General features: G+C 47.3%; 1 pseudogene; it reads left to right on the top strand.

Annotated features, from left to right (window-relative positions):
• Window positions 1–6128, top strand: LOC132490512 (mitochondrial assembly of ribosomal large subunit protein 1-like; annotated as a pseudogene).
• The last annotated feature ends 5366 nt before the right edge of the window (window positions 6129–11494 follow it).

Below are 11494 nucleotides of genomic sequence, written 5' to 3'. Positions count from 1 at the left end.
ATGACTCCCACATCTACGTCTGCAGATCCACAGGCCCCAGCCACCGTCGTGTCCTCACCTCCTGCCATCTCCACGCGGTCACAAAATCCTGTCCAGTTTACCTTCTGTGGATTCCTTGTAGCCTCCCTTTCTGCCAGCCCCCCCGCCCCCCGTGCCTCTGCTCGTGTCCTCAGCGTATCCTCCCCCAGGCCTCCAGCCTTCTCTCACTCCTCACCAATCCAGAAGCCTTCCTGTGTTCAGAGTGTTCTTTCTAAACCACAGCTGTGATTGTGTCACTTCCTTGATTTAAACCCTTCTAGTTCATTTCTCAGGTTCGGAGTGTTCTGATCAAAATCCAGATTTCCCAGACCATGACACACGTCCCTGCTGAGGCAGCGCCCTGTGCCTCGGGCCTGGGGGTGCCGTTGTGCAGCGTGTGCACGGAGCCATGCAGCCAAGAGGGCGGTGCCCACACGCAGGTGGAGAAGGGGGAATGGGGAGGCCCCAGGCTCACAGAGGGGCTCACAGGCCTCAGCTCCTTCCGCTTCCCTAACTCCCTCACCCCCAACTCTAATCCCCAACTCTAATCCCCTGCACTCTCGGTGAATCCCTGATAATTCTTCAAAGGCAGCAGGCTGTTTCCTGCCAGGAGTAATCCTCCTACTTTTTTCCCCATGAGTCCCCTCCTCATCTTTGCTATCAGCTCAGATGTCTCCTGGGGGGAAGTTGGGGGGAGGAGAGGGTCTCCTCTGACCACATCGCCTCTTCCCATAAGGCTACACGCTCTCTTCCGAGCTCCTGCAACTCTCCATCCTTGCCACTACCCCAGTCCTCGGTATCCTCAGTCATCATTGTCTCTCCACGTTTCTCTTCCTCTTTAGACCGTGAACTCCTTGAGGTCAAAGGCTGTGTCTTGTCCAGGGCAGATGTTTGTGGTTACATGGACGTTTATTGTGCACCTACTAAGCCTGTTCCATCACTGCAGCAGTCCTCAGCCAGAAATGCGAAATGAGAAGTTATAGGTGAGGAAGCTAAAGCTCAGAGGGATGAAGTAACTGGCCCAGTATCTCAGAGACACAAGCGACGGAGTGCAGATTCAAACCCGGGCTGCCCATTCTCTTTCTGCTCCACCCACTTCCTTACCAGGCAAGATACCATAGCTTCCAGTTTTGAGCCACAGACAGGGGTCATGAGCCTCCACCTGTGCTGATTCCAGCTGCTACTTTAACTCAGCACTAACCTGTCACTGTTGCTGGCAATGCCCTCTCGTAAAGGGAAGCCCCAGCCAGGCAGCCAGGCAGAGCTGGGTTCTTCAAATGTTTTCATCAGCTCTGTGGAGTTGTGGGCTGGCTTGTTGCTAGTGGACAGAGTTTTTTTTTTTTTTTTTTCCTGCCGTTGTATAAACACTGGTGTAGACTTTCCTGTTTCTAAATGAAAAATGGTTGATATTTTAATAAACTTAAATATGATTTTTTAAATGATCTAAAGTGATGATAGCATGAGATGAAAAGCCCCCGGGATGTGATTAGCAATTTGGCATTTCCATTTCTGATGGGAATATTAATGGCATTCTAGAAACAGTGTCATTATGATTAAGACATTGCAACTGTAGAAACTTAGAAGTGTGAACTGCAGCATAGGAATAAATGCCAATATCCCACCAGGGCCAGTTGTGTGTGTCAGTTTCATTGGCTCCCCCTTCACAACTAAAGTTCTAACCTCATTGCAAGGAACACCAAGAGGTTTCCTAAGATCGAAGACTATCTGAGCTGCTGGGGATGCTAGAGCATCTAGTCCATTACACTGCCTTGCAGAAGAGGAAACTGTGGGCCAGAGAGCATGCATGCCTTGCCCAAGGTCACCAGGTTCATCAGGGGTACAGCCAGGAGTAGTATCCAGGCCTTCCTCCCCAGACCAGCATTCTCTGTCTTATACCATGCTGCCCCTATGTGCCCGTCTCTGAGCTGCAGTTTTCCCCTCTGTAAAATGATGCCTTAGTCAGTTTGGGCTACTGTAACAAATTACCTTAGACTGGGTAGCCTAAACAGCAAACATTTATTTCTCACAGTTCTGGAGGCTGAGAAGTCCAAGGTCAAGGCATGGACAGATTTGGTTTCTGGTGAGAGCCCCCTTCCTGGGATGCAGACGGCCATCTTTTTGTGTCCTCACAGGCAGAGAGCAGAAAGGAAGTCTCTGTTCCTGTTCCCGAGGGCTCTGCCCTCACAACCTAATTTTTTATTTTACGGTTTATCCTTACAGATAATTTTATTTTATATTTATTTATCTATGTATTTATATTGATTTTGACTGCACTGGGTCTTAGTTGCGGCACACGAGATCTTCGTTGCGGCATGCAGGATCTTTTTTTAGTTGCGGCATGTGGGCTTCTTAGTTGCCGTATGCTAACTCTTTTTTTTTTAATATTGACATATGTCGTGAATTTTTAAATTTATTTATTTATTTATTTATGGCTGTGTTGGGTCTTCGTTTCTGTGCGAGGGCTTTCTCTAGTTGTGGCAAGCAGGGGCCACTCTTCATCACGGTGCGCGGGCCTCTCACTATCGCAGCCTCTCTTGTTGTGCAGCACAGGCTCCAGACGCGCAGGCTCAGTAATTGTGGCTCACGGGCCCAGTTGCTCCGCGGCATGTGGGATCTTCCCAGACCAAGGCTCGGACCTGTGTCCCCTGCATTGGCAGGCAGATTCTCAACCACTGCACCACCAGGGAAGCCCGCATGCAAACTCTTAGTTGTGGCATGCGGGATCTAGTTCCCCGACCAGGGATTGAACCCGGGCCCTCTGCATTGGGAGCACAGAGTCTCACCCACTGGACCACTAGGGAAGTCCCCTGACAGATAATTTTAATAATATCTTAAGCCTTGACCCAACTGAAGTCTGAATTATTTGTATATGCCATAGGTAATTAAATGTTTCTAGGTTTTAACAAGACTTTGTATAACTCTTGGAAAAAGAGCCTGGTGTCTTTGGCGACACACTGATGCGAAACTTTTTCTTTTTTTCAGTTATATATATATATTCAGATTATTTTCTATTATAGGTTATTACAAGATATTGAATATAGTTCCCTGTGCTATACAGTAAATGCTTATTGCTTCTCTATATTATGGATAGTAGTTTGTATCTGTTAATCCCATACTTCTAATTTATCTCTCCCCCTTTCTTTTCCCTTTGGTAACCATAAGTTTGTTTTCCATGTCTGTCAGTCTGTTCCTGTTTTGTGTATAGATTCATTTGTATTACTTTTTAGACTCCACATATAAGTGATATCATATAATATTTGTCTTTCTCTGCCCGACTTACTTCACTAAGTATAGTATTCTCTAGGTTCATCCATGTTGCTGCAAATGGCAATATTTCATTCCTTTTTATGCCAGAGTAATATTCCATTGTATATATGTACCACATCTTCTTTATTCATTCTGTTCATGGACATCTAAGTTGCTTCCATGTCTTGGCTATTGTAAATAGTGCTACTGTGAACATTGGGGTGCATGTATCTTTTCAAATTAGAGTTTCTGTCTTTTCCAGATATAAACCCAGGAGTGGGATTGCTGGATCATATGGTAGCTCTATTTTTAGTTTTTAAGGAGCCTCCATATTATTTTCCATAGTGGCTGCACCAGCTTACATTCCCACCAGCAGTGTAGGAGGGTTCCCTTTTCTCCACACCCTCTCTAGCATCTGTTATTTGTAGGCTTTTTGTTGATGGCCATTTTGACCAGTGTGAGGTGATACCTCATTGTCATTCTGATTTGCATTTCTCTAATAATTAGTCATGTTGAGTATCTTTTCATGTTGGCCATCTGTATGCCTTCTTTGGAGAAATGTCTGTTTAGGTCTTCTGCCCATTTTTTGATTGGGTTGTTTGTTTTTTTGATATTGAATCTTCATAACCTAATTATGCCCTAAAGGCCCCACCTCCGAATGCCACCACACTGGGGATTAAGCATCAATATATGAATTTGCAGGGGGCACACAAATGTTCAGTCCATAGCAAATGGAAATTTAAAATAATTCTTAGATTTCAGGGTTGTGAGGATTAAATGGGATAGTGTATGTGAGTTGCTTTGTAAATTGCAGGTATAACACAAATGCTGGGAGGCAGTGGAGAGGAAAAGCATGTGTTTTAGAGACCGGCCTGGTTGGAATCCTTGCTTCCCACCTGCTTCTTTAAGCCCCAATTCCTATAAAATAGGATGATCCCATCTTCTGCATAAAGCTGTTATGAGATATAAATGAGATATTTCATGTAAATTTATACTTCTCTGTCAAAATATTAACTACTAAATTCTCTGTCAAAGATAAAGAATATTAATTCTCTGTGTTTCGTATGCTGCCCACCTTTTGAAGGGAGCACTGAAATCAGGCATTTGGGAATATTGCTAGAAATAGAAGAATGTTGCTTTTAACAGGAATTGGCCCGAATTAAACACATAGAGACTTTCCTTATCCAAGAGTGCCTACCATTTCCAAGGTGTCAGTGAAACCAGCTTAGTGGAGAACAGGCAGAAATGACTTCCCATGAGGTCGACAAGATGTGAAGGGCTGTCAGAACAAAGGCCTGTTGCTTCAGTGTTCAAAGGACTAGGCTGTGCTATTTATGGGAGCCTTATTTGCTTATGTAAGGAAACCCTCAAGGCTGCCATATTTATAGCCAGAGCAGATTAGCCCCTCAGGGCTGCCGTGTGAAGGGGAAGGGACTGCTAACCCTCTAGTTAGCTTTTCTCCTCCGCTGTAATGGAGGATGGTATCAGTAAGAGATGCTCGACCAGATTTCACATTTTTCCCAACTTGTGTTTAGGCCCACGGTGTCCTGCTTTCCTGTTCTTACCACCCCCCCTTTTTTTTAACTTTTTAAGGTGGTGCACGTGTGCAAAAGCTGCACACAGTACAGAATGGGGTTCTGTCTCCTCTCAGCCCTCCTCTACCCTGACTCCCCACCCTCCCTACCAGTGGGCAACCACCAATGCCGTATTCCCATCTCTCTCTTCAGGGATATGCTTTTCATTCTGTTCTGTTTACTCAATTAAGAAATACTCATTGAGGCCTTTTCCCCAGGAGCGTGGCCCACGGCGGCCGCGGGTCGCCGCCTTCGGCTGGGCGGCTTCCGGTGGGAGGACGCTCGGCAGGGTCTTCCTGGCCCCCGACCGAGCACGCGGCCTACGGCCCGGAGGGGCGGGCGGAGGGGATTGCCGGCGAGGGGCGCCCGAGTCAGGCACCGCAGATCATACTGGTCCCAAGTTTGACATCAATATGCTGGTTTCACTTCTGAGGCAAGAGACATTTGTGTCATTGAGGTTCCTCCAGAAATGAAATATACAGATAACTTTGTTTTTTTTTTTTTTTTTTTTGCGGTATGCGGGCCTCTCACTGCCGTGGCCTCCCCCGTTGCGGAGCACAGGCTCCGGACGCGCAGGCTCCGGACGCGCAGGCTCAGCGGCCATGGCTCACGGGCCCAGCCGCTCCGCGGCATATGGGATCCTCCCAGACCGGGGCACGAACCCGTATCCCCTGCATCGGCAGGCGGACTCTCAACCACTTGCGCCACCAGGGAGGCCCCAGATAACTTTGTAATTGGTAGTGGAACTTCCACTCGACACGTACGTGCCATGGCCTACTACATTGTGAAAATGTACAAACACCTGAAATGTAAAAGTGAGCCTCATGTTAACATCGAAGGGAAGGACACTGATGACCGGCTCTGTGTGGACCTTGGCAGCATGGTGATTCATTTGATGCTTCCGGAAACCAGAGAAACCTATGAATTAGGGAAATTATGGACGCTATGTTCTTTTTTTTTTTTTTTTTTTCTTTTTGCGGTATGCGGGCCTCTCACTGTTGTGGCCTCTCCCGTTGCGGAGCACAGGCTCCGGATGCGCAGGCCCAGCGGCCATGGCTCACGGGCCCAGCCGCTCCGCGGCATATGGGATCCTCCCAGACCGGGGCACGAACCCGTATCCCCTGCATCGGCAGGCGGACTCTTAACCACTGCGCCACCAGGGAGGCCCCGCTATGTTCTTATGATGACCAGTTAGCTCAGATAGCACCTGAGACCCTACCTGAAGACTTCATTCTTGGACTAGAAGATGACACTTCATCTTTGGCTCTTGTGGAGTTTAAATGGGAATAAAATGACATGAACTGCTTTTGTCAAAAAAAAAAAAACAAAAAAAGAAAAGAAATCCTCACTGAGTGCCTGTTCTAGGTATTGTGGATAGAGCAGTGACTAAAAAAGAAGTCGAAAATTCTGTCCTTAAAGAGCTTACGTTCAGATGGTACTTCCATTTACCTTTGTACCTGCACTCTATTCCTTTTTTTGTGTGTGTGGTACGCGGGCCTCTCACTGTTGTGGCCTCTGCCATTGCGGAGCACAGGCTCCGGACGCGCAGGCTCAGCGGCCATGGCTCACGGGCCCAGCCACTCCATGGCATGTGGGATCTTCCCGGACCGGGGCACGAACCCGTGTCCCCTGCATCAGCAGGCGGACTCTCAACCACTGCGCCACCAGGGAAGCCCCCACTCTATGCTTTTATACCATGTCCACCCCTGCTTCAGTACATCAATCATTGTCTGTTTTACACACTTTTCTGTACCTTGCATTTTTCACTTAATTGTGCTTCTAGGAGGTTAATAATAAAGGCCACGTTTAAATCTAGCCCAGAGGCCTTTTTGTTTGGATCAGCCTTGGCCAGAAGAAAGGTAAAGCCCGCAAATGACTCCTGGCCAGACAGGTAGGAAGGAAAGGCTGGCATTGCAGTCTTTCGGGGGACAGCCTTGGTAACCAGGTCCAGATTCCCACAGGAGAGTTAATGTTGGATTAATCGGGGCTTTTTATGTTCTCAGTGTCAAAAATCCAACTCAAACTGGCTTAAACAAAAAAGGGAATCTATTGGCTCTCAAAGGTGGTAAGGCCTCAGGGGCAGCTCCCAGAGCAGGAAGAGGACAAAAGAACAAGCTCAAGAGTCCAAGGTTATGTCCAACTTTCCGTCTGTTCCCTTTTGCTGCCTGTCTGGTTCAGTGCGCATGTTGGTCTCCATCTGTCCTCAGGAAGTAGCCACTTTGCATCTTGGGGGGGAACAAAAGTGCTACAGGTCGGGCAAGGACACCCATTGGCCAGGACAGGGTCACATGCTTACCTTTTTGTCCAGGGGGATGGTGTCTGTTACCAGGAGAAGGGGCATGGGAACATTCTCAAAACAGATAGCAACTGTTCCTAAGCCCTGTTTGATGGGCTTCTGCAGTCACTCTTCCGGGCAGCATCCTTGCCAGTCTAATATTTCTTGGGCCAAATGGCATGCCTAAAACTTAAGTTAGAATGGAAATTTCCAGAGCTATTTTAGAGAGCTTTATACAACTTTTGTTTTGCTGCACTGATGGATCATTCTTTCACTGATTCATTCATTCATCCAACATTAATAAGCACTTACCATATACCAGGTGCTGTTCTGAGCTTCTGAAGATACCTTGATGCATGAAAGATACCTGGTCCCTGGTCTGGAAAAAGACTCAGTCCCTGCCCTGAAAGCGTGAGGAAAGGATGTGGGCAAAGGGCTTCTGAGACGGTTACCCGACACAGGCTGTGTACAGCAGGTTGTGTACAGATGCTTCGGGAAGGGGGGCGCAGCTTACTCTACCCGCGGGGAGACTTCAGAGATGAGGGACACACACAAGCAGAGCCTTTGTGGGGTGAGGGGGTGGCTTAAGATATTTATTAGGACGCTTTGGGAGACAATAAATAGAAAGCAAATTTAGCTAACTCCAGTTTAAAAAAAAAAAAAGCATCATACGATTATAGCGGCATTCTGGAAATCCTGGAATCAAGACCTGGAGAACCAAAGGCAACCCAGGCAGCAGCGCTCTCTCTGCGTCTCTTGTCTTTACTTCTCTCTGTCTTTATTTGTCTGTCTGTCTCTCTCCCAACCACCCCTCCCCACAGACCCGCTCTCCCTCCTCTCAGTCCACATGTGGGAGTGTGGCAGGTGGAGGGAAAGGGTGAAGGCTGTCTGAGTGGAAGAATAGAATGGGGAGGTAGACGAAGGCTAATGGAAAAGCCTAGAGTTCCACGTCAGGACCGGAAACTCATGGAGGCCAGGCCAGGCCAGGCACGTGAGCCTTCCCAGGAAGCAGAGGGAGGTCAGCCATGGCAAAGGGAGGGCCAGTTATTCCAAAGGAGCAAGAAGGGAAGATGCCTGACTTCCAAGAGGGAGGATTCCTGCCAGACAGGCCACCTGGCAGAAGAAATGCCCCAGAGAGCTAAGGGAGGAGGACGACCTTACACCAGAAGGATAAAAAAGAGCAGAAGGCCTGCATCCCTCTCCAGAGCATGTACTAGTCACAAGCCAGTGAGTCTTGCTCAAAATGAAGTGCAACAGAAAAGAAGAAGAAAGTCCTTTCAATATGAGTTTTACACTCACACAGCCTTGTTCTGACAGAAGCCCCAGGCCCCGTGGGCACTGGAGTCAAAGGTTAATGGGAAGAGTTTCTTCAGTGGTCCCTCAGCGCTGCCATGTGGGAGTGAGCTCACCATCATCACAGTCCCAGCTCCCAGGTGGCTGTAAACCGTGTGCACAGCAATGTTTAGTGACAAAGAAAGAAACTTGCCTCTTCTCTGGATGCAATAAGCCAGTGGCCTGCAGAAGGACATGATGGGAGGGTACACCTCTGAGGCCCCTTCCACAGGGATGTCACCAATCCCTCAATTTGTTTACCTGTGGCCTGGACTCTGAAATCACTAACATCACACACACACACTTCAGCCCTTACTAGATGATTTTCTGTATGGGCAGAGCAAACCCACAAGTTCACAAAGTCCAGAATACTCCCAGCAGCCACTGCTGCTATCCATTCCTACTTGAATGTTGGGGCAGGAAAAATGCTTCTCCACCCTCCAGATTATTCCAATCTTAAAGGTCAACTGGGTGTTCATACTATATTTTATTTATATATTAAGTGGTTTTGTTTTTGCTTTGCAAGTGTTCCTCCCATCTCTATTTGACTGCAGCATGGATTGGGTAGCATGGGGCAGAGGGGGTGGGATGTAAGACCGCCCATTTCAACAGGCTCTGAAACTATCCCACTCTCCCTTGTGGTGTGTCTCCGGATGGGTGGTCTCATTTTATTTCTTCTAAATGTTCCACTCACTTCCCCCCATCCTACCTCATCCCTTTGGCCCAGGGCAACCAAGTTTCTGATAATATAAGAAAGATGGTGCATCTAGAAATAGAAGGCTGTGGGATCGGGGTCCTTTAAAATAAGATGCGTTCAGTACACATGTTCGGTTATTCCTTTCTTCAAGGCTGGGCTTTGAAGGGCAACGCTGACACCTGGAGTCCAGCTCTCCAGACTCTGTGTGCAGGGACAAATCGGACAAATCAGACAAACTGAACACTTACGGAAGGTCATTTCTGAGCACCTGGAAGAGGGATCTGGGTTCAGATCCAGCTAAAAATGATAGTTTGTATCTCCTGAGCCCAGACTATGAGCTAAGCACTTTTCATTGATCATGTCACCTAATCCTTGCACATTGAACCTGATAAATGGGGGTTATTACCCCATGTAATAGAAGAGCAAGCTGATGCTCAGAGCAATTTATGATTCACCCAAAGTCACACACTTAGTAAGTGACAAAGCCAGAATTCAAATCCAAGCAGTTTGAATTCAGAACCAACACTTCACATGGTCTTACCACTTAGCTGTGTGTTTGGGGAAAATAACTTGACTAAGCTTCAATTTCCTTATCTAAAAATATAATAACAGTACCTACCTTCAGTGTTATTGAGAACATTCCATGGGATAAGGAGTTTAGAGCAGCCAGCACACAGGGACCAATGAGTGGCAGCAGTTATCATGTGATGATTTGTAAGGGACAAGCACCCCAGATCCACACTGGATAGTTTCCTTGAACCCTGTGCTGGCATCCAGGGCTGTGTTGTCCTCAGCCCTCAGATCTCTCCACGGGAGGGTGGCTCGGGATGGACCTTGACCCACAAAACCTCCAACAGTGAGAAGGAGGTCCTCATTGGGTGCAGCGTAAAGCCCCTAGTTCAGCCGGGTGACGGGATGAGCCTGCCTCTGGCTCTTCCCAGCCAAGCCCCACTGGGCTCAGAGGGGACCCCCCTGCCCAGCACTCAAAAGGACCCTCTGAGCTGCTGGCAGTGGGTGGTGGGTGGTCCCTCTAGCTAGAATGCTCCTGAGAACAGATGGGGCTCTCCGAGCTGTTTGAAGGTGGCAGCTTGATGTATATTAACTGGCAAACTGCTCATCGTGTAGAGGCGGCCCGGAAGGAGGCCTGCAGTTGTGAGTGGGCGACGGGGACCACAGAGGGAAGTTGGCAAGCGCAAGGCACCGTGTAGGCAGAGGCAAGGGCAGAACCGTGGGCGTGCGTGCTCAGAAGGTGAGGAGGTGAAACAGCTCGGCTCAGAGCCCGCTTGGCCCTGACTCCTCACCAAGAGAAGCATATTGGTTAACATTTGCTTAACTGGTCTCATAGAAACAGCATTGTGGGAGTCTGGAATCAGAGTGTGGTGCTGCAAGAGGCCTTGCAGCTCTCCTGGTGCAATTTGCAGACGGGAGAACGAGGTGGGGGAGACTTGTCTGACTTGCATGCACAGTAACCTGTCTTCATCCTGGTCGTTGGCTAAAGGCAGTCTCTTCATAAATAAATCCAAGTATTTAGACTTTATTTTGCTTCTTTTTTAAATTTTAAAAGTGTGATGATCAATGCAAAAGAAGTTTTGAAAGAAAAGAAAAAAAATCATCCAATACCCTAATTATGATCATTTTGTGCATTCATTTTCAGACCTTTAAAACATATATTTTTATGCAATTGCAATCATAAAGGAGAGAAAATTCCATCTTCTCATTCAATAGCATAATATTTTCTCATGCTACAGGCTTCAGAATTGTCACCCCCCAAAATACCCCATAGTTGAACAGTAAATTAATGTTCAGTGACAGAGTTGAACCCATGAAATGTTATTGGTCCAAATTTAGTTATGACTTCTCAATGACAACTTCATGTCTGTCTGGTATCCCTTCTGTCCTATCGGGACAGATCATATTTTACAAAAAGATCATTTGTAGCCAAAATGAGAAATAGGAATGGGAAGGAAACTGCCTGGGTTTGCCTGGAACCCCAGACATAATCAATGTTTGTGTTCTGTTAGAACAATCGTTCTCATCTCTGGTGCCCATTAGAATCACTTGGGGAAATTTTCAAAAACATTAATGCCTAGACTCTTTGCCCAGAGATTCTGATTTCATTGTCCTGGGATGGAACCCAGGCAGAAGTACTTTTTTCAAAGCTTTCCAGGATCCTAATGTGTGGCCAAGATGGAGAACCACTTGTGTAACAGGCTGAATCCTTAGAAAAATCCAGGATCTTTCCTGGATCCTGGACAAGGATCAGATTAATTAGAGGACAAGGGTACACATAGAGGACAAGGGCAGATTAATTAGAACTCTGTCCTATAATAGAGACTTTTGTCATCTGCAGAG

Source organism: Mesoplodon densirostris, chromosome 5 (assembly GCF_025265405.1).
Source record: "Mesoplodon densirostris isolate mMesDen1 chromosome 5, mMesDen1 primary haplotype, whole genome shotgun sequence".
Lineage (NCBI taxonomy): Eukaryota > Metazoa > Chordata > Mammalia > Artiodactyla > Ziphiidae > Mesoplodon > Mesoplodon densirostris.
The sequence above is the reverse complement of the archived record's forward strand: the minus strand, read 5'-3'. Positions and strand labels throughout refer to the sequence as shown.